At 42.8% G+C, this 24301-nt stretch overlaps 1 long non-coding RNA gene across 1 annotated transcript; it reads left to right on the forward strand.

Annotated features, from left to right (window-relative positions):
- The first annotated feature begins 54 nt into the window (after positions 1-54).
- Positions 55-23772, forward strand: LOC310699775. Its single transcript, XR_014522241.1, has 3 exons — positions 55-795; positions 16587-16844; positions 23663-23772. It is a non-coding gene; the product is annotated as an uncharacterized lncRNA (long non-coding RNA).
- Positions 23773-24301: the final 529 nt, after the last annotated feature.

Raw genomic sequence — 24301 nt, forward strand, 5'->3', positions numbered from 1 at the left:
ACCTCCGGCTGCTGAATGCGCCCTGCACCCCCTACGCCCGCGCTCTGGTCAGGTCGCGCATGCGCTATGGGGCCGTATGGGATCATCTTCCGTTCCCCAGCTCGCTTGGGGCTGTGGGATCGCGAGTTCAGTTGAGGCGTCTCAAATGGACGTCGTTTACATCTCCTCGCCCCCCCTCCACGCCCACTGCTGTCAGCATGAAACTGCCCCCACCCATCCTGTGTTTTCATGTGTTTTCCTACGTCCCCGGCTTCCTTTTCCTACCCTGGCGATTCCATAGCCCCGCCTGACGTCATCGGGATGCCAACTGCGCTGCGTCCCTTTCCCGCCCTCTCTGCGTCGCCTCACAGGAGGACGAGAGGGGCTGCGTTTGACTGCGCCAGATCCACGCAAAGGAATGTGCAGATTACGTGTTTTAACACCCCCGGCCCTAAAGCCTCAGATTCTTCCAAACCACTTCATTCACTGATCTCTGAGGGGCTTAGCTTCTGGGGAAACGTGAGCCCATGATGTGCCTGCACACGTTATGCGTCAACCTTGATGCAGAGAGCAAATTCTAACTACAAAACAGAAAGGAGATGCCCGCGCTTGTGCTCACACTCCTGAATCTGCCCCCACAGGGATTATAATCCCCTGAACCCAGTATCCCGAGTTGGATCTTTGCTTCAGACAGACAGTCTACCCTCTAAATGTCAACTGACCAGTACTCCCCCCGGGGTACTCAAGGATACACAGTACCGGCACCTTTCTTTCCAAAATGTTAAAAGTGTGGCATTTAACTGTAATAACTTCATGGTGAGTATTGGCAGCTTTTTTCATTAAAAAAGCACTGGAAATTATGTTAATTAAAACCACTGTTCCTACAGAGTAGTCAGGCCATCCTATGGAAGCCTAGCTAGGCAGGCAAAGACAAATTGCCCCAGAAGGTTCAAGAGTGACAGTTTACTCCAGTGTACTTCATACAGCATTAGATGATCATCCCTGAAAGGGAATTAAAGCATATGATGTGGTTTGGGGATTAGATTATGCATGAACAAGCCTTATTTCATAGCACACGGTTATGCATGTTTACTCAGGTGTAAGTGTGCATTGGATGGCAGCCATTTATCTTCCTGCCCACATCTTTAATTTTTAAGGCAAGGATGGGAAACCTCTGGCCCTCCAGATGTTGGTTTTGTGATAGGAATTTTATGGTTTTAGATATATAGTAATGTTCATAACTGCACATACATAGATCAGCACAGGAAAGCCAACCTGGAACCATTTTGATTCCTAAACTGACCAAATCCTTTCTCCGCAAGGTTAAAAATGGAAAAGCCTCCCCATTGTCTCTTCCTTCACAAATCCTTTCTTAATCTGTGTTTGAATAAGGTGTGAGCCTGTGACCTGGCCCAGGAAATAAGTATTTTAGCACTACAAAAGAATGGCCAGGCTCCCCAGAAAATCCAATCAAGTAACCTGCTAGACAGGAGATAAACAAGGAGAAGAGAAAAACAACATTTAAATTTCTGTGATGTAGGTGGGATGTATCTGAGGGGTGGTCTTAGGTTACACCCCTTCTGTGATGTATGCATAATGTTTCTGGGGGTGGTCCTGATCTAGAGAAGGGGAATTTCAAAAGTCTTTATAAGGCCTTGCAGGCCATTGTTCTGGGTCCTCTTCCTCTCCTGCGTGTGAGGGGAGTACCCTGTTGCAACAGATCAATAAAGATCAAGCTTACTAGCTGCTTTGCTTCTCAATATTCTCTGGTTGGCCTCTGTTATTTTCTCCTACCAATAGGGAACCTATGTAAGGACTCTATATGGGCTCTTGGATACCCCATAAGGGAAAAGGGCATATTTTTATTTACAACAGTTTGCAGCTCCCATCATCCCTGACCAATAGCCATGCTGGCTGAGGCTGATTGAAGTTAAGAGTTCAACAACATCTGGAATGACACAGGTTCCCTATCCTTAATAATCTAAAACGGCATAGTCAAAACATGGCCTTTAATTTTCCCTTCCTCTTAACTGTACTTAGAGAGGCTAGTGCACACACATTACAGAGGCTAATGTGCACACAAAGCCCATTATTGCAAAGTGTATCCTAAATCCCTGAAACTAAACTAATTCCAGAGCCTCACCAGATCTCCTATTGCTGAAACCCTGTTTGTTCAGGTAAAAATAACTCCTCGTTGATTTCCACTATCATTCCACTGTCCCCTAAATCCCCAAGGCCTAATTTAACAGAAATATCTGAGAAGAGAAGAAGACACTTGGGGCCACTACATGGCTGTGCCATGTTCTATAGTGTAATTAGCTCTGCAAAGCCAATAGATTTCCTTATAGCACATTCCAGCTAATACATCAAGGGACGAATCAAGGGGGAGTATGAGCACTTTCTGGTTCTCTGTTGAGCCCCGCTAATGTACAGCAGGAGCTTCAGTTTAGACTGGCTACCCCATTTACTAGTCCTTTTATATTGAAAACATGCTACTTTGCACCAATCTCTATCAACATGATGCCACCCCCCTTCTCCATTTAGTATGATGACTTTTTTCCTAGTCCTTCTCTATATAGCCTTGTATTATGCTGATGGGCTTCCCACTTCTGTCTCATTTCCTATAAAAGTCCTATCTCCCACCCTTTAGCTAATTAAGACTGCAATCCAATACACACTTACATGAAAGTAGGTCCCATCCAGCTCAGTAGTGCTTACTTCTGTGGTGCTTACTTACTTGTGTTATAAGACAGCAATCCTAAACACTAGGGCATAAGTCCTATTGAATTCAGTGGGATTTCTTTCTGAATAACAATGCTTGTAAGTGGACTGCACAAACTTCAGCAGCTTGCAAGGACTGTCATTCTTCAGATGAGCTGAGGTTGAACTACTGTATCATACGAGTTGGTCCAAATTATTGCTTTCCTGTTGCCAGTGCTCAATAAAAATAAATCCTCACACAGCATGTAGATACAAGTTAGCAATGTCTGGAGTTGAATATTTATAGTATTTGACGGTTGCAGAATGTTCAGCAGGCTTCCCTTAGTACTGGAGCAACCCAGGCACAATAATCACAGGCATCTTCCAGATGCCTTTAGAAAACAACAACAGGGAAATGGATGTGGGTTTCGTTTTCCATTCTCATCGTATTCTAAGCAGTTGGGGTGAGGGGGTGAATTTCTAGAATCTGCTTCAGTTTAAAAAGAGTGGCTTCATGCAGCATTCCCTTGCTGCTTCGCCTTTTTGGATTCAATTCTTTACCACTGTCTTCCATGTGGGGCACTTTGATTCCTGTGCTGTCTGTCAGAGATGCAGTACATAAGTGAGGGTGTCATATTTTTCAAAATGTGATTTAAGCCAGTCTGCGTTTTAAGCCTATCTATGAAAAAACTGGTCTTTAGAAAGGCAGATTCTCAGGCTTGCATGCCTCTTTATTTACTATAGATTGGCATAAGGCTGAAATTGTATGCATGCTCTCACCTGGAACTTAATTCTAAGTAGACATATATAGGAATGAGGGGTACATTTACAAAAATAAATAAATGTTGGAACCTTTCTCAGGACCAGCTGACAGCATCCTAACAATAGATGGTGTTTGGTTGCAGATACTGCCATTTTGGTATGTGCATACCTTGCCATTCCTATTGTTAAGCCTGCCTGTTTCCAAGTTCTGTTTCTCCCAAATTACAAAAACACACACATGCAGACATTGTATTCTGCTAGGACAGCCTTCTACCTACCTGCTCCCATTTTTAACCTTATTCATAGTCATCTGCCTAGCCTTAGTACCTTATGGGCTAGTCCACACTTGCATTTGTCCCATGCCTAGAAAGCATGGGTCTGAGAGGCTTTCCATTGGTCCCACTCCTTTCCCAGGGAAAATCCACTCTTTAACTCTAAATCAGAGCAAAATATCAATCCGGAGAAACCCCAAAATGCCGTTTGCTCTGAATGAGAGGTAAAGAGCAGCTTTCCCCAGGGGAAAGCTGCAAGATAAGAGGAAGTGTGGCTAAGCCCTCAGCCTACATTGCAGCAGTTCACTTCCAAACACTATCCAACTCAGCTCCCGGTTTTCTCTTCTTATTTGCTTATGTAGCCCAATCTTGGCCAAGAAGAATATGTGTGCTAGGAATATTCCCATTCCCTCTAGCATACTTGGGATAGTGCCTAAGTGTACAGGAACTTCCTGTTTCAGGGCAAATAACCAGCAGAATGACCTATATTGATGTGGAAGCCTATGATGCAGTTTCCATGCTCTTGCTTTCATTGAGTGCCAATTGCATTAGCTGGACAGTACTAGGGATGGGATGATACCTAGAAGGAGAAAAGGAAGTGGCAAAATACACTTGGTGGGGCATACTTGGGACTGTAGAGGAATGGGGAGTGGGAAGAAATGTTGGATTAGCTGTGAATGCCATTTCCTAGGGTTGCTTTTCTGCCTGACCCACGGAAACGTAGCAGGTGGTTTCCCCTGGAAAAATGAAAATGAACTATTGGTGAAACAAAAAGGTAAAAATCTTAATCCTTGTACAACACAGTCCTGTGCATGTCTGTTCAGAAGGAAGCCCCATTGAGTTCATTGGGACATGACCCCAATTAAGTAGGAATAGAATTGCAGTTTGTTATACAAAGGAGGAGCACTGTAAGGTGAAAAGGTGACAACCCCATAAACATCAAGAAAGTCGGGTGACATTGCTTGTAGTTTTTTTGTAGCACAAACTACTACAGCAAATAGCATTATTAGGGATAATGGGGGGAAGAGAGAGACAAAGCATGTGTTGGGGTAAAAAATATGTTCTAAATGATTTGTGTAGGTAGCATTCCACAGCTTTACAGTCAAGAGATCAGTTGTACTAAGCAATCTGACGGAGAAGACTTTATTCCTAAATTCATGTCTGCTGAACCTATAACTGTAGGTATAAAACAAGGAAGAGTGTGTTTGCAACACTATACAGGCAATCTACAACACTCTCTCTACTGTGGCTGTCTGGCACAGCACTGTATCTTCCCTCCAGTTCTTTCTTCCTCCTCTTATTTTTCTAGAGGGTGCACCTTGGCCTCTTCAAACTGAATGTTGTCTAGTCCTGAAAACCACTGTCAGTTTTGACATGTATTCAAGATAATATGTATGTTCAGGGCTGTTAGTTTGCCAGCAGTTTCTTTTGCTGTATTGCGTCTTTCGTATCACACTTAACCATGAGCAAAGAACATACACAAGGAAAAAACTTTTAAAGATAAGAGCTGTAATTAACATCATAAGACTGTAGAAACAATCATATGCCCCAGAGATTTCCTGTCATTCTTGTCTCTCACCCACCCCCATTGCATTTTTAAAGCAGTATATTTTGTTGGCTGTTGAATGAAAATTAATATTCTGGTCCTTCATCTCGTTATCTATATGTCTGTTAAAATGGCATCTCTGGGTTGATACAAAGCACTTGTAACATAAGCAGCAGAAGACTGACAAAAGTGATGATTATCTATGTGTCTTCATATATTTCTCTCAGGGGTTTCTAGCAGTTTAACCAAACTGCTAGCTGATTAATACTTTTTGTAGGCCAGAGAAATCATTCTTTAAAAAATATGGGATGGCTTTTTCATGTAGTTTAAACATTTGAAACTAGGAAATGAATTTTACTGAAGGCAAACAATATTAAAGGATGGAATCCTAATGCATGCATAAAGGGGGGTAAATCCCTTTGAAAACAGCAGAATTTAGAACTAAGCGAACGTGCATAGGCTTGTGGTGTTGGGCTGCAATCCTGTACACTCAGCTGGGATTAAGAGCAACACGGTGAATTTATGAGTGAATATGCTCAACAAAAGGCTCTTAAATGGAGGTGGAGCAATTCTTGGTCTAGTTCTTAGAATCATAGAATCATAGAGTTGGAAGAGGCCACAAGGGCCATCGAGTCTTTGGCTTTTCTAGTCAGGGACGTACCTAGTGGTTGGTGAGGTTGGCCCCCGCCAAGGGGGCAGGTCAGGGGAGAGAGTGCAAAAATTGTGCTTCTCTTTTTGCTTTGACTGGGGAATCTGGGTGCTGATATGGGCCGTCACAGCAACCCTGCAGAGTCCCCTTCCCAGTCCACCAGCAGCACTGGTGGTTAGTTTGCACAATGGGGCTCCCAGTGAGGACACCACTGCTTGGCCCTCCATTCTCATGTGGTGCTGCTCCCCACCCTCCGCTCCTCCTGCTTGCCCCAATAATGGCCTTTCAGCTGATATGGTGACTGAGAAACGTCAGGCGAGGCTCTTATTTTACCACAGCTGAGTCACTTTTCCTTGGTTTCTTTGCCGCCTTGACCTATTTCCAACATGCACACTGCTGCATGTTTACTCCAGAGAGCAACAGCCATTGACTTAAGTGGGGTTTACGTCTGAGAAAAGTGTGCACTGGAGCACAACCCCCAAGTTGGAGCATTGTCAGAAGTAACGAAAAGGCAAGCAAGGTATTGTCAGAGGTTTCTGCCTCTGGTTTACCAGATTTAAGCTGCAGTCCTGTGTACTGGGTTTTTGGGGAGTAAGCCCCATTGAACTCGGTGGGATTTACTTTTGACTAAACATTTATAGGATCGTGCTGTTAAACGCCCAGTTTAAGAGTCATTTGTGATTATTGAATTACATCATTTCTCCTCCTGGTGATGGGTGTGTGTGTGTCGATCTCCTTGCCAGGGGTGCAAGAGACCAGGGTGAGGTGCGCAGATACAGCTCCTTGCCAGGGGCACAAAGGAGCTTAGGTACGCCTCTGTTTCTAGTAAGCTGGGAAGCTGTCTCATCTAGCTCAGCATCTTCTAAATACCAGCTAGGGTAGTGGCTCTCCAGGATTTCAGCCAGGAGCCTTTCCAAGTACTACCTGGAGTTGGCAGGTTGGGGATAGAACCTTGGACTTGAACCTTATAGGAGGAAAAGCTGCTTATGTAGGGGAATGAATTGCAGTGAGCAACCTATAGATGGAGGAATGGCTTCATCAGCCTTTTGTCTTCTCCCCTGCTACAAATAACATATTCCTGAAGTATTGCATCTTATCCTGGCTGGACAACTGTGTGAGCTGAGCTTGGGTTCCTGGATCTTTTCAGGTTTCCAGGACTGGGTATGAGCAAGTTGCATGGGTGACCCATTCCAGCTACTGGTGATATTTATTTAATTGCATTTATATCACACATTTTACTCCAAAGAGCTCAGGGCAGCATAGGTGGTTCTCTCTGACCACATTGTATCCTCACAACAACGTTGTAGGCTGAGAGATTGTAGCTAGCCAATGGTCACATCCTGAGCTTCGGGACTCAGTGGAGACATGAGACATGCTCCTTGCCCAACACTCTAATCTTGTACTACATAAACCGCTTAGAGGTTTTTGATGATTAAGTGGTATATTAGACAAAGATACGGCTAAAGGGAAACACCCATGGTTTCTAAACAACATAGAATCTTGGGTCACCTTAAAGACCTACACATTTAGTGTGGCATAAGCTTTCGAAGACTACAGTCTTCTTCATCGTTATGGCTAGAGACACTATACCCATGACTGTGAGTTGTTGGGGAATACCAGTGAAGAGTGATGTTGTGCTCATTGTTTGCTTGTGCGCTTCCCATAGGTATCTAGTTGGCCACTGTGAGAACAGGGTGCTGGTCTACATCATTTGATCCAATGGGGCTCTTACGTTCTTCAAAATATCTTGGATAGCTGCACTAGGAAGAGACCTCTGTGTGGGAGACACTATCATTTTAAGAGGATTGTGCTTAAATGTATTGCTTGTGTGATCCAAAAACAGCCTTCAGTAGGAAATGATCTGGGGGCAGCAGTGACTATAGTTTTTCTATTAATCCTTCATTTTGTAAATAGTTAATAAAAATTGGTTTGCTGCATTTTGAACCCTGAGAGTATAAATACAACTACCTCTGGCTGAGTTCTGCTGGCAACTGAAGCAAGACAGTACAAGGCTAGACAAGCCATCATCTGACTTGGAATAAGACAGAGTTCACATGTTTCTGTGATAGGGTGGAGCTGAAACAACTTTAAGAAGCTCTGTGGCTTCTGCTGCTGCTGCATTTTCACCATCCAGGCCGACTGGCTTGGAAGCCCTCCAAGTGGTTTAGGAATATGGTCTTCTGTGATTACATTCTGTTAGCCAGAATTGGTTGTGATCATTCATTTCCTGTGTTCAGCTGTTATGCAATGTTTCTGTGTTTTGATGAAGAGGTGCTGGAGGAAGTGAGCATTGTTATAGTTAGTGGGAGAAACAAAAGCTTTTGAACTTCAAATTTCTGGGAATAAAAAAAAAGGACCTCCTACTGTTTTCTGGGAAAAGTAGACAGAAGAAAACCTCTCGTTCTACAGTGTTGTGCAGAACTGTCATATGCAGTTCTTGGGAAGTAGTTGGCTAAAATCTGCACTGTCCTTTCAAAACCTTTGGCAGCGAACCAGAGGACCAACCAACAGCATGAGGAACAAACTCAGTACCAACAAACATCATCCCCAACAGAAGACATTCTTGTGTTACATTTTGTAGTGGGGGAAACATTTCCCTCCCCTTGTAAAGAAAATAAATGGAGTGTAGGGAAGGTGTTTCCTTCTGCTGATGCAAATGAAATCAAATATATGCTTAATGCTTACAGTGTATTTGAAGTATTGATTGCCCTAGATTGCTGAAGAATTCAGACTCATCACATAAACTACAGCTAGGTGTGATGCTAATATGCCATTGATGGCTTCACTCCATTTAGAGAAAGGATAAGGAAGCTTTCAGTGGAAGTTGTGCATCCTCTACGTTTGGGGGGGGGGGGCTAGACATCACACTGTTCGAAATTAAATTTGGTCATACAGTTCCTTTGACAATTTCTGAAGAGCAAGCATGCAATGTGTAAGAATGTTGATGGGGTGAGAAACAATACACTACTTGCAGCAGTTTTGTGCAGCCTCCAGGACCTTGACAGATAACAGAAAACCTCAACCTTCCTATTAAAAATGGTCCTTGTGGATTTAGATACCTGGCACTTGAAAATAAGATGGCAAAATAGATTACAGGCTTAGGTCATCCTCCATCCTGAAATCAGTTTTATAATCTCAAAATTATGTGAGTGGTTTCTTTGTGGTTTGAGCCTACCAAGAGATGGCTGTGGGCAGAATTTGTGCATTTGCAGGGGGTTGGACTAGATGACCCTTGGGTAACTGCCAACTCTACAGTTCTATGATTCTATGGTGAGAATGTTCACTTCTCCAAGTTCACTTTGAGATGTTGGTGTCATCCAGAAGGAAAGAGGATGGCAAAGATACAGGGGTTGAAAGAAGGGGTGGTGGTGGTTAAAGGGCAGAAACACAGTTTTGAATGTCACCAATGTAAAGGCTGCATCTGAGGCCATGAGAATGAATATGAACTAAGAGATATTGTAGACTAGTGTGGTTGTCGCAGGGCCTCTATGAGAAATACGCTAGATTGGAGTAGAGACAGTAACAATGTAAGTGGTGAGGCCATAAGCATCAAAGCAGGCCACACAATTGGAAACCTCTTGAAAAATAAATATACCAAGGAAGATTGTCATTACCATTTCCTCTTATTTATTCATCTAATCAATTCATTTATAAATCACTTGCCACGAGGCACCCCAAGATGATTTTTGATGTAACTTACATAAAACAGTTCCGTAGATTAAAACAATTGCATATATTACAAACATGCGGCTAGTAAACTGAAATGCTTTTCATTTCTTGCTTATCGAGGCTGTTTCAGTAGCCTTGGAAATGCCAGGTAAGAGTCGTGGCCGTGCTTGGGATTACTGCCCCTGCTGTAAGATTTTTATTATCTTTTTTTTAACAAAAAGCAGAGTCGTCAACTCCCATTAACCAAGCCTAGTTGTGTGTCCAGCATTCTGTGCTGAACACTTTACCCTCATTTATCCCATGATGTGCAGGAAGGCAGGAGATGGGAGCAATCTCCCATTCTTGTTAACGAGAATTGTGTACCTCATTCTCTGTGCATTGTGCTGAGAATGAACGGGGAAAGACGTGTTTGGAATCAGCAAAAAGCTTCTTCTATTCAGCTGGAAGAAAGCGCTGGCTAGAGCTGGCGAGTAGAGGAAAGAATTGGAAACAATTGCTTAAAAAGAGAATCGGTTGGATTTCTCCCCAAATTTCTGCTGAGGCAATGACAATTTGGAAGTGTTTTGCAGCCTTGCTCCCAACCTGGTTGATAACCTTTGTGTTGTGTGTAATAGTGCTGCTACCAGCACTTTCATTGGTACGTCAGTTTTTCATCTGTGCTAGCTAATGACTAAAACAGCCCCGGTAACGCAGTTGCTTATTTTCCAATATAATTATTTCTGAGCACTCCTACATTTGCTGCTTATCCCAGGGGACGGGCTCTCTGCTGTGCTGCTTTGATAGAGCAGTCCTTTGCATTCTTCTACACTTTCCCTTCAGGTGTGGCAAATCAGGTTGGCAGCACTGCACTGTTTTCAAGCTCTGGTGGCATCCCACCCCTTCTTCTTGACTCTTAGGCTGGCTCTGTAATTAAGCAGGAGGTGGCAGGTAAACACTGACTTGTACACCCCTAATGATGCTACTTTCTGCCTTGACTGAAGACCCGAGAGCATCCTAAGCATTAATGAACAAAGCCTCACAATGCCACCGAGAGCAAAAGCAATGGGGAATTAAGGCCCTGTTTACTTGAGCTGTTTGTGAGCAGTTAAGAGCAAAACCGTGTCATTGTGCAGCAAAGGCAATCAGAGAGCCACTAATACAGACTCCAGAGTGCATGCTGCTCACCCAAAAAATATGTGAAGTGCTGCATGTTATTCCAACCAACGTTAAAAATTTAGAAGGAACCCAAAAAGACATCTGGTTAACTTCTTCAGGGTGGGACCTTGCTTCTCTCTCTCTCTCTCTCTCTCTCTCTCTCTCTCTCAGGTTTCTTTATTTGAAACCTATGATCTGCAGGGAAACATACTGGGATAGTTACCAGCACACCCTAGACACGGATGTGATAGGCAAAGCCAGCAATACCACAAAGATGGGTGCCATGTCAGATTTCAGGAAGGGACTGAAATCCAGTGGGATGTGGGTTTCCTAGAGGCATCTGGGTGGCTGCCTCTGTGGGAAGGAGGATGCTGTCAGAGGCAGTTTTAGGGTGGCACAACCAGTGCGGTTGCTCTGGGCACCGTGCTGCAGAGGGTGCCAAAACAATGCTGTAGAACAGAGCACAAAAGGCAGGGGGTGCTGAATTTTAGCATCGTCCAGGGCACCGCTGAAATTTGAGAGTTCAATGTCCACCACTGATGTTGAACCAGATGGACCTTTGGTCTGATCTAACAAGAACAGCTGTCATATTGTTATGCCAGTTGAATTGCAAATATTTATTGTGATTTTGCTTTTTCGTGTATCTCACAGTACCTATGGGAATGTTATCAGCATAAGATACTCTTTCCCTCTTTCTTGAGAAAAATCAACCACCAAGGGATTTGTCTCTTGGGACTAGCGTATGGAGGAATTGAATATTGTTTATAATAGTAGTTGCACATCATAGACAACCACTGTGCTTGCCTGAGACAAAGATGCTCCTGAGGGACAATTCTATGGGTGGTTGTATCCAGAGCAGATTCATTGCAATTAATGAACATGGCTAAGTTTGGTCCATTGATTTCAATGGGTCTGCTCTGAATAAAACTTAGGTACCTGAAGGGGGAGGGTTATGACTGCCCCCTGATCAATATTGCTCTCTTGGTGGACTATGTTTGTTCAGTACCATGAAGCACAGCCATTAATTAGAAACATACTGGCTTTTAAGGCCTTATTGCTGTTACCCAGCATGACATCATTTTAGTGGTTTGATTGGCTGGCTGACAGCTTCTTTAGGTCATTGGCATCATTCATCTCATTCAGTGTTTTAACGCAATGAAGACCCACAATATCTCTGCTTTCCCATCTCTCTTCTGCACAGCAGCTGCCAATTACCACTACACAGGTGTTCAAAGAGAATCTAAAGGATTTCAGATTTAAGTTTTGCCCAGAGGGTTTCTCCTCTCTTTCTTAAAGCAATTTGGTTTGCTAATCTCTCCAGTACAGCAATTCTAGGCCTGAGGCACATATTTATTTTCCTTTAATAGTTTCAAAATTAGGGATACCCGAAGCGGGTGGTTTTATTTACGTCTTCTTTTGTCTGTCCCCCCCAACTGAACTTCTGGGCTGGGGTTCAAGTTGTATTTCTGTACAGAAGAAATACAGGGCAATCTGGCTATCCAGCTGTAATATCCACAGAGGTCTCTTGTATTCTGCCTCTCAGTTCCTCAGGAAGTGCACCAAACAGAACCTTACATATAAGTGCTGCTTCCTGGGTTCATCCTTTAGTTGAGATTCCTGTATTGCAGGGAGTTGGACTTTATGATCCTCAGGTCCCTTCCAACTCTACAATGTTATGATTCTATGATCAAGGAAAAGGCAAAATGCAAAGCTTCTGTGTAAGCAAATTAGTCTGAAACATTAATTTATCCAGGGTGCAAGCAGTAAAAAATCACCCATTTCTTCAAGATGGGTGTGGATGTGGGAAAGAAATACCACATATTTTTTATTGTTAACATACTAAGTAAAAATTAGATTGCAGGATGGTATGTTTTAGCTATATTTTAAATGTGGCACAGGCATCCCCTTCTCCCTCTCCCGCTGAGAGGAGCAGATTTCTAATATGTATGCATTACCTCTCATTAGGAAATGAGCATATTTAATGCTGGGTAGTTCTTTGAACCGAATGACTGCAAAAGGAGGGATGTTTTTCACTTTGAAGAGTTGCCATGATTTCAAGGCAACACATTCCTGATCACCTTTTGAGTTAATCTCAATCTGACATGAGCAAAGGTGGGATGCTTGATAGTTGGAAAGAGCAGCCAGAGTTGAGAGCAGAGTTTGGCAGTGATGTGAGCCAGAGGAAAAAGCAGCAAGCTGGAGAGAGTGGGAGCCATGTTTGACTCCAAGATTGTAGCTATGGGGAAAATAAGGCCATTTTGGGGTGTTAATGCTGCAAACCCCTCCATCTTAGGCTCAGGTTGAACATGTAAATCATATATCATAAAGACACCGCAATCTCTTCTGTGCCTCATTTCCAAAGGAAACACAAACCCTGGGTAAGCGCCTGGAACCCCTGGAATCTTGCGCTGATCAGAGACCGGGGTGGTGCACAACTATACTATCTCGTTGCCAATACAGAAATATGATTCAGCTGCCAGTCCAGTTGGCTTTTGTACAGAGAGTGGTAGTGGTGGGGTGCCATTTTATCCTCAGGCAGCAATATGTCTTGAGCTGGCCCTGATGCCACAGAAGCAGCCGCCAATGTGGCTGTATGCCTTGGAATTCCTGGCTGTCACCACTGGGTAGAATTCAGTGCAATGCTAAGTGGGGTTTGCATGCAGGGAAGGAGGTCTGTTCACACAAGGAGACTCCCTCCCCCCCCATGTGCACCCGCTGAACCTGTCCATGGGTTCCCCCATCCCTCGAGAGCATATTTAAGGGCCACAGGAGGGGGAGGATGAAAAAGTCCTGTTGTGCGAGTGGACCCCCTACCGTATTCCCAGCAACTCTTTTGACTCCCACCCACCAGGGAGGAAAGAGGAATATGGAGTCTGCTATAGGCCCTTGTGCATGTGCCAAATTATCTTTCAATGATAAAATAGGGTCTTACGATGAAAAAGATTGTATCCGAACCTAAGATTAAGAGTAATGATGCTATTTTACCTGTAATCAGGATAAAGGTGTGGAGAGGTGTTAATGTATCTGTGACATATGTTCCAAGAGCTACATTGGTGAGACTGAGATGGGGCTGCTTCACCCATTCCTGTTGTGTTCCGTCGCTCCTTTACACAGTCAGATCTGAGTCTGATGTATAGTTATTCTGATGGCCATCTTCCCCTCTTCCAGTGGCCAGTAAAGACATGATGGACCCTGACCCACACATTAAATTCTCTCCTGATAAGCAGTGAAAGTGCACCATGGGTGCCAACTTGGAATAAAATATGGGGGGGTAAGCACTTGTACCCCATTTGAATGGCAATGTCCATTAACTTTAAAGTGTGTGGGCCCCTCAAGTACTTTATGGGGGTGCTGCTGAAGGGACCTCGAGAGTTGGCACAATGCCACATTGAGTAGAAGTCGTGAGTTTGGTTAACCAATTCAGATATATACTAATTTTTTTAATACATCTGAATTGGTTACCCAATTTTTATCCAGTTTACCTTGATTCCTAAAAAGCAGAGAGGCTAAGCTAATGATGTTCTGAATTTAAGCAGAACACACCGATAGCGGTTCCAGGAATAAACTTTACAAGGTTGGATGTCGTTATCTGTGGCTTCTGATAAAAATACAAATGTGCTAACCTGAGGTTATGCCTTGAACTGTAACTCCACATTCAATTCCTCAGAATTTCACCAAAGCCGCCGCAACAACAAAACAGTAGTTTAATCAGTGATTGCTAAAGAAAACAATGTGTCACATCCTGAGAATGTAGGCATCAAGCTGCCAAATCCCTGTAGGTGGGCAGCCAGCAGTTCAAGTAGGAGAATGCAGTATTGATATCTGGGGAGGAGGGTGAGTCAGAGAGTTTTCTAGAAACAGGAAGTCAGGAATCACTCCTCCTCAGTCCTGCCCCAAAGTCTTTTCAGCTGCAAAACTCACTGGGGGCTAAATTTGTTTCATTGGTTCCAGCATCTCACTAGCCCTTGTAAAAGGTAGGAGGTATCTCTTACTACCTTTAGGCTCCTCAGCAGTTTGTAAGTGGAGTTTACCTGTACAGTGGTGCCCCGCAAGAAGAATGCCTCGCAAGACAAAAAACTCGCTAGACGAAAGGTTTTTCTGTTCGCGATTTGCCTCGCAAGACGAATTTCCCCTATGGGCTTGCTTCGCAAGACGAAAACGTCTCGCGACTTTTTTTTCTTTGACTAAAAACAAAGACATGTTTTGTTTATAAAGTTAATTTATTTTCCCTTAAATTTTTGAACTGCTCTTTACAGTATGTGTGACTTTAAAGAGCAGTTAATAAACTGTTGTTGTACCAAATTTGGCTTTGTTTGGACTTTTTTTGACCATAGGAACGCATTAATTGATTTTCAATGCATTCCTATGGGATTTCGTGCTTCGCAAGACGAAAAATTCGCTAAACAACAAAAATTGCGGAACGAATTAATTTCGTCTTGCGGGGCACCACTGTATCCTTAAACCTGCCTGCTTTGTTTACATCTGTTACTCTCTTTTCATTGCTCTGTACTCTGTCCCATCCTTTCCATTGGTCTCTCCAGCGCCTGATCTGGCAATGCCCCTTGTATCCCTGTAAGCTCCTAAACAGAGTTCAACTTCAACAGCTGGTCAAAGGAAACTCTTCCATCTGAAACATTTGTTGGCCAAATTTGTTGGGGTGGAGGAGGATTGTGCATGTTTGGTCTGTAGGCATTGTCTGTCACGTCACTTTGATGCAAATGCATCATTCTGGACAGATGATATCTTTATCATTGTATTCCAGTAATTTTATTCACATTCGCATGGTGATTTTTTTGGTGGAACTAAAATTGTTTTTTTTTTTTTGTCTATACACATTTTTAAATAGTGTTTTATATATATGTTTGGTGTTTCCCAGTGGTATAGTGCCAAGTGGTTTTTAGAAAGCATTGCTAATATAGAAGCATTGGCAGTACCAAATTTGTAATGTGTTTGAAAGTAAAATTATCATTGTCTAAACAATCAGATAGGACCTACTGTAGCAACTAAGGCCTTGGTATTTTACTTTGGGTCCACTACATATGGGATGTTGGTGGCGCTGTGGGTTAAACCACTGAGCCTAGGGCTTGCCGATCAGAAGGTCGGCGGTTTGAATGGTAGGGTGAGCTCCCATTGCTCTGTCCCTGCTCCTGCCAACCTAGCAGTTCGGAAGCACGTCAAAGTGCAAGTAGATAAATAGGTACCGCTCCAGTGGGAAGGTAAACGGCGTTTCCTTGTGCTGCTCTGGTTCGCCAGAAGCGGCTTAGTCATGCTGGCCACATGACCCAGAAGCTGTACGCCAGCTCCCTCGGCCAATAAAGCGAGATGAGCGCTGCAACCCCAGAGTCGGCCACGACTGGACCTAATGGTCAGGGGTCCCTTTACCTTTTTACCAGTACATATAAGCTCATCTGAACTATGTTGTCTGAAAACATCTCTGTAGGTGAGGTGTACTATCCTGACAATTTCATTAGTCTGAAGATGGGCAGGTGTCCCCACATTGCAACCTGCCACATAAAAGCATAGATGAACGAAAAGCCTAACAACTAGCACTTGTAATGACAGTATATAGTTGATAATCCTTACCATTCTACAATGCTACCTTCCACCACTACCATGATTCCTGGGGAAATTTCTCAAGCCCTTGGGCCACTGTACACTTTCTGAGCAGCAAGAAAATCTAGCTAATTGCATCCTTTGGCACCAGGGAAAAAACATTTCCCTTTAACCTTCTATGTCATTTTAAATCTGTTTGTGGGAGAGGGGTGTTACTGGTTTTATTTTTGTTTTTATTATGTATTTTGTATTCTCATTTTGTATTTTTATATTGTGAACCGCCCTGTGATCTTAATCAATAAAATCCTTCTATTTCCTCCAGCAGTGCTGTGCCCATTTTGGGTCTGGGGAGTCACTCTCTTGCCTCCTGCTATAAAAACAAGCAAGCAGAGGCTCTTACCTGTAAGAAAGAAAGAGACCTTTATTCATGGAATGAACTGTACAGGCTCAGCAGCAGACAGTGCTGAGGGGTCATGATTCAGGACTTCAGGAGCAGGGCAAGAAGTTTAGAACTGGACGGAATCAATGAAGATGTCCCAACAAGTTTCCATGCCGCGTCTGCCAAACTTTTAAAGATGAGGTACGGCATCTTCACTTGTGAGACTTGCTTGCTTTGCAGGAATGTTGGGATGGCATATGCATGCTTCATCAGGGTTGGTGGAGATCAATGGGATCACGTTAGGCATTACTAACTCAATGAATGATTATTTGGTGACCTAAAGGTATAATGACTGGGAGCCACTGATAGCTTTATCCTCTGTGAATTTGTTCAATGTTAAGTATGTTTTGTGTGACTAAGTCCTTCCCTTTGTCTGTCTTGAACCTTCTGCTAATCAATTTCATTGGACAATTCAAAGTTTGGTATTATCAGAAAGGAAGTAAGGAAGGCTCTCCATCTACTTTCTCTACATTATACATTACAGTGGTACCTCAGGTTAAGTACTTAATTCGTTCCGGAGGTCCGTACTTAACCTGAAACTGTTCTTAACCTGAAGCACCACTTTAGCTAATGGGGCCTCCTGCTGCCGCCGCGCCTCCGGATCCCGATTTCTGTTCTCATCCTGAAGCAAAGTTCTTAACCTGAAGCACTATTTCTGGGTTAGCGGAGTCTGTAACCTGAAGTGTATGTAACCTGAAGCGTATGTAACCTGAGGTACCACTGTATTTAACTTCTGTCATATCCCACTTACTCACTTTTTTCTAAGCTAAAAAGCCCCAATTGTTGTAGTTTATTCTCATGGGCAAAGGGTACAGCTCCCTAATCATTTTCCAACTCTAAATATTCTTTTTGAGGTGAGTTAACCAGAACTGTACATGGTACTCCAAGCATGCCCACACCATAGATTTGTGCTGAGAGTGTTATGATTCTGGCAATTTATTTTTAGTTCTTCTCCAAGTAATCTCAGGCATAGAATTGGTCTTTATATAACTGTTGCACAATGAGTTGACATTTTTCATTCAGCTGTCCACTATGACACAAATATATCTCTTCTAGTTTGTAAACACCAGTTCAGCTCCCTGGTATGCAGACTGTTTGTAGCTCCTTCTTCTTATTATTTTAAAGAAGATTGACCATTTCCTGTGTCTTTAAGAAATTTTGGCTTGATGTCATCAGGAGCTGGTAATTTGTTAATGTCCTAGGAGTTAATATTTTGTTCTGTCTATTTGCTGCAGTTCTTCAGACTTCCTTCCTGAGAAAGTCTGTTCAGGCACAGGTATCTGACCTACTTCTTCCACAGTGAAGGCAGACGCAAATAATTAATTCAGCTTCTCTGCAATCTTCCTATTGTCCTTCAGCATACATTTCTCTCCCTCCCTTGTCAGTTAGTAATCCTGGTTCCTGTTCTTCCCGCCTCTGCAGTATGGAGATAGAGACTGCAGGGTGCCTGAGTCTGCATGTCCAAGTGCTCAATCAGGGACTGTGGGCCTTGGAAAGCAACTGGGCCTAGTGGATTGGCTTACCACCTGTTCCTAATTTAAAGGAATGGTTCCTTATTCAATAATACTAAAAATTAAAAATTGGATAAGGAACCCTTCCCTGAAATGTGCAACAAGGCCTGGCCCAGCCTACTGAGTTACCATGCGCATGTTTTTGATATTAATTTTTTGTATCTTTAGTTTATATCGTCTTATGATTTATGTGGAAATCGTTTAATTTGGTTGTGTACTTTTTGATGTTTTATTTGTTGTTTATGACTACTTTTGCTATGGAAAGGTGGCACACAAATAAAATTATGTAAGTATGTAAGACATCAAAGTTACCATTCCAAGTTGACTGTGTTACTCAAGCCTCAAAGCCCTCTTCAAGAGGCAAACAGAGATGTTTAGTGCAGCATAGGCTCCTGGGATTGGCAGGCTGCATGCAACTATTGGAATGGTCAGGTCTGGTATAAAGACTAGTACCTTGGCCTGCCTTGCGCTGGTCAATAGACCAGGTTCCTGAAATACAGCTTCCAGTTCAAATCATTTAGGGACCCAAAGCACCATCCATGTACAAATTTGGGTACAGTTGCCCTTCGCCCTAAGTAGCCTGCCCTGGCATGCTTGCCTCTTCCTCCTTCCTGAAGATGTTTGCTCTTACATTTTCCCATATTAGGGGAATATGTGTTGACCACAGACAGAGTCTTGAAAATACCATGAAATTGTTCCCAAATTCACTTGATTTGCAAGACCTCCTCTGTGGCAGAGGCTTCTCACAAACTAATGTCCATGTGGCTTAAGCCAAACCGCACAGAAATTGTTCTGAGGATGCTGAGCCTCACTTATTTTCAACCACATGTATATTGTAACATGGAAACATTCTCTATGGCTTTGAAATCTTCCACATCTTGTTAAATTGTCTCTGCAAAAGGTCCTGTGGTTTTGACAATCTTTTGAATGTGAAAGTGCTGGTGACTGCATCCCAGGCTAGGCAGAACGGAATTCTTGACTGAAGGCTTAGAGATGAGGAGCTTTAATATGTCTGGAGTACCTGCTCAATAGGGGTCAGCACAGACCACTCCATGAAAAGCATCTCTGCTTGAGCCTTGTGCCCTCCCCAGCAAGGAAGGACGGCTGGGTTCCTGTGTAGGCACATTACAGGGGTTCCACTCCCCCAACCCCCCATGTAATGTGGGGGTGGCCACATAAAACAGTTTGACACTGGGAGAGATGAAATGTACAATGGCGACTGATGCCAAACCAGATTATAAACTATTGAGTGAAAAAGAAAAAAGAGCATTTGAATGATACTCTGTCATCTTAAAAATACACACATAAAACTGCATTTTCCTTTTGAGAACTATAATTTTATGAATGAAGAAGCAGAGCAGTCAGATTCCTAGCCAGCTTAAATATACATCTGGAGTACATATTATTGTTTCCATTAGAAGCAATAGCTCTTGAACACTCAAAGGATGGGCTTGCTAAAGATACCATCATTCTGTATACAAGCAGATGAAAGCAATGCCAGAATGTGATCCTTCACCCCGTCTAAGAGATGGTTCTTCAGGATCAACAACCCAAGCAGGGGCATCCTTGGCCCAGTCTGCCCCCCCCATCCCTTGCCCCTTCCTTTTTCCAAATACTTTGCTTACAGAGCAGCTGGGCATGATGCAAAGGAAAGTGAAAGTGAGACTCCAAACCCTGACCATCTTTCTTTGTTCAGAGGACATATAGTTTTAATATTTTATACATACATTATATTTTATACATACATTTACATATTTTATTTATTTCAAATATGCTTAGCCCACACTTCATCAGATGATCTAAGGGCCAGTAACAGCCACAAAAACCTAACAGTATTATCAAACTTCTATTTGTTCTATTTATTACTTCTATGACAGTAATAAAATGCTTAAAACCACCAATTTCTACGTACCGATAGAATGGGCAAAACAGTGTAAGGCTGATGGAAGCTACCTAAATTCAAGCAGTTCAAGCAAGAGGAAACAAGTGCGGTTTTCAGTTGGTGTCAAAAGATACAGAAGGTTTGTAACCAAGGTTGTTTAAAATAGAAAAACTGCATACACCCAAGAACTACAGGGGTTTTTTAAATATCTTCGATAATTCTGTGTCATTATTTATTTTTAAGTTCTGTATTTTATTTTATTTTTGCATATACCGTATTTTTCGCTCTATAACATGCACCCGACCATAACACGCACGTAGTTTTTAGAGGAGGAAAATCCATAGGCATGCAACCTGTAGGCATTTCCTCCATAACACACACAGACATTTCCCCTTGCTTTCTAGGAGGAAAAAAGTGAGTGTTATGGTGCAAAAAATACGGTAAATAAAAAACCCTTCATAAAAAGAAGAAAGGGACAGAGCGTTGGCACCAGCAGCAGCTTCAAAGGGAAGGAGATTCCTATGGAGAAGGGACTTTCCCACATAGCCACATCATATACTTCACCCAACACCAGCACACTCAAAACAGCTATATAAATCAGCATTTGCAAATCTATGTCATAACCCTGTGCCCTGGGTCTTTTGAGCTTCTGGCAATGCCCCTGTACTTGAGGGGCAGCCTGTCTCTCTCTTAAATGTTTGAAATTATTTCCCTAGAAAAGTTGACCTCACACTTGGGAGCTCTGGAATAGCGCTAGGGCAGGGGTAGCCAATGTGATGCCCCCCAGATTTATTTGTGCACTACAACTCCCATCATCCCTAGCCAGTATTGCCAATTGGCAGGAATTATGTGAATTGTAGTCCAGCAACAGCTAGAGGCCACCATTTTGGCCCACCCTGGCTGGGGACCATTCAAATTGATTAATTAATCAATACAGTTTTCTTCCATGCTTTACACAGTCCTGTCTGCACATAACATTTTCAACCCTTCTTCTTTTTAAAGTCTTCCTTCTTTTCAATGTCTGGCAAAAAAACAAACAAAAAGATATTTATCTTACATTCTCCATCATCTCTATATTTTAGTAAGTGTGAGGGATTATATTGAAGCCACAACAATCATATCAGAAGACACAAATAGCTCAACATTCCCCCCACCAAAAAAAACCACCACCACCAAAGAAAGTGGATCAGTGTCATTCTGAAAATTGGCAGCATTTAAGGAAATAAATTTTACCTTACTTTGTAGCACATGAAGCAATTTTATGAAGCCTCACAAACTCTGAGTGGGCTGTACCATTTCAGAGCACAGTCAGCTGCCTTCTACTGAGTGAGAAGAGGGAGCGGGTGGCACTGTGGTGTAAACCACTGAGCTTGCTGATCGGAAGGTCGGCGGTTCGAATCCCCGCGACAGGTTGAGCTACCATTGCTCGGTCTCTGCTCCTGCCAACCTAGCAGTTCGAAAGCACGCCAGTGCAAGTAGATAAATAGGTACCGCCGTGGTGGAAAAGTAAACAGTGTTTCATTGCGCTCTGGCTTCTGTCACAGTGTTCCGTTGTGCCAGAAGTAGTTTAGTCATGCTGGCCACATGACCCGGAAAGCTGTCTGTGGACAAACGCTGGCTCCCTCGGGCTGAAGCAAGATGAGCGCCACACCCCAAAGTCGCCTTTGACTGGACTTAACCGTCCAGGGGTCCTTTATCTTTACCTTTACTGAGTGAGACCATTAACATCTATAAGTCTACTTTGAGTAGAACTAGTACTGGATACAACCCATAATTTGGGATGAACATTAGAACTATGTTTTAATTGTCATCACTAATTGAAACAAAAACTAATATACAAATCCTTCGGAGCACAGAATTAAGGCTAACTGTTGTAATATCAGCAAGAGACTAAGTGCAATAGCACTTTGAATATGTTCAATATATCAAGCACCATTGTCTCTAGATACTCCCTTGTTGTAACACGGAATAATAATGATTTTTTGGTCATGTAAACTTTTACCTCTTGAGCATAAAGCTGAGTCATCACACAGACCATTAGCTTTATCTGCAGTAAAATGTACAGTCTAGTGGGAGCCCCCAGGCCCATATGGTTTCACATCTGAATTGTTTTAAGCCATTTAAGTAACAACTTGAAACAACCTTCCTTTCCCCATATGTTGAGGAGTGTTCCTATTCCCTTGTACAAAGCAACTCCTGCCAGTCTTTGAAGAGCATGAATCTGTCTTTGATCTGCATGGAAAGAAGTGGCTCAGTCTTATGGTGGCAATACAGCTCTGTTTCTTTCACAAGTACCTCATCCAGAGAACATTATTTATGGTTGCCAAACATTACTGATCTTCATCAGGCCAGATTAACTTGAATTTATGCTATGTATTTCCATTCAGACACTAAAGGAGCTTAAAAGGGCTTATTCTTATCAGGCCTTCTTGCAACAGAGCTAAGAATGTGGGGAAACTTAATATTTGTGATGCAAATTAAAATAGTTGGGCAGGAAGAAGAAGCCATTGTTGCTGATCCCCAGATTTTACCATAGCTATGAAAGTCTCTTCTAGCTATTACTAAGCACATTTAGATGGGCTGTTGCTTTTTATGGATTCACTTGGTAGAACAGAGTACAGGAGAACTCTAGATTTAATTGACCAAATGCCTCTCTTCATAGTTCTATAAATAACCTCAAAGAGACAAACTACATATTCTGCAGGAGATTCGTGATTTAGTACTTCTTCACTTGAAGGGCCCAGACATTTTTGCAATTATGCTACCCACATTTTTCTACAACTTAATATAGCAGAAAACTATAAGCACTGTACATGAAAGCAATAAAAACACATCTACTGCATTCAACAAAAGAGTCCTAAGAGCTAGATTAAAACAAAATGCAACTGTCTATCACAAATAAACTTCAGCAGTGTACAGAACAAAACAAAATAGTGTGGGCTTCACCTAACAGTCCTGTCAGCAGAAGCCCTGTACAAGAACTCCACTTGCACAAAGGGGCTTTCTGCCCCCCTCAACTGCCCCAATTCCCTGAAATTGTCTTGCGGGGCCAGGAGAACCCCAAAAATAGCATGCATTGGGGGGGATTGTTCCATTTGGCAAGCTGAAATGTTTGCGCAGATGAAACAACTGGAAGAGTGTGATGTTAAATTACCCCCTAAAAGTCAGAGTGCAGGGAAGCATGTAGATTCTTAAGAAATATCTAAATGTCATTACTGTCTTGACCTCACAAATGACCAAAGGGAAAGGACATCAGAAGGAAGGTTCTGTCACTGAGAAGGTCTGCTTCCATGTTGTCACCAAGTGATAATGCACTGATCATGGTATAATCAGCAAAATCTCCTTGGAAGATTTTAAAAATCTGTTCGGTCTGTCTCAGAGGAGGCACAATGCCCTTCAGAATTGTGAGGGGGGAAACAATACAATATGTTCTTGCTGTTGTTTAGTCGTTTAGTCGTGTCTGACTCTTCGTGACCCCATGGACCAGAGCACGCCAGGCACTCCTGTCTTCACTGTCTTTGATATAGAGATATCAAAATGAAAAGATTTATTCTATCACATTTCAGATTACCTGAGATTCCTTTTACCTGAGGCTCCAAGAAATCAACATTCTGATCCACAGGAATGAGAGACAGTAGAGGAAGACCTGAAGTTAATAAAGTATGCCTTAACTGTAGAGCCATGTTAGCTTTATTATTAACAGAGTGACTTTTGCTTTCCATGAAGGAAGTTCCTTCCATGTGAGCTTCTTTGAAGATTAAAAATGTTCTCAGTACTGACCCAGCAACCTATATATGTCTTCTCATATGCCTCCTACTTTTCTTCTGACCTACTGACCTGCATACATTTTTGAATACAACTCCTATCATCTTTTATCATTGGCCATGCTGGCTGGAGCTGATGAGAGTTGTAGTCCAAAAACATCTGGTGGGCAACAGGTTGGGGAAGGAACAATGCTCTAAACTAGGGGGGGAGAAGCTGTGGCCCTCCAGCTGTTGTCGGCCCATCAGCCCCACTCGGCATGGCTAACAGTGTGGGACTATGGGAGCTGTAGTTCAGCAACATCTGGAGGACTTAAAAAACCCATGCCAGCATACATGAACAGCATAGCATGTGTGAGATCCTCAGCAGACTTCATAGCTCGCCCACCCACCCCCAGTAAAGGAAAAATTAGCTCATTGTCAGGTTCAGGGGAAATATACATA

Source organism: Podarcis liolepis (genome assembly GCF_965112155.1).
Source record: "Podarcis liolepis genome assembly, chromosome: 2".
NCBI lineage: Eukaryota > Metazoa > Chordata > Lepidosauria > Squamata > Lacertidae > Podarcis > Podarcis liolepis.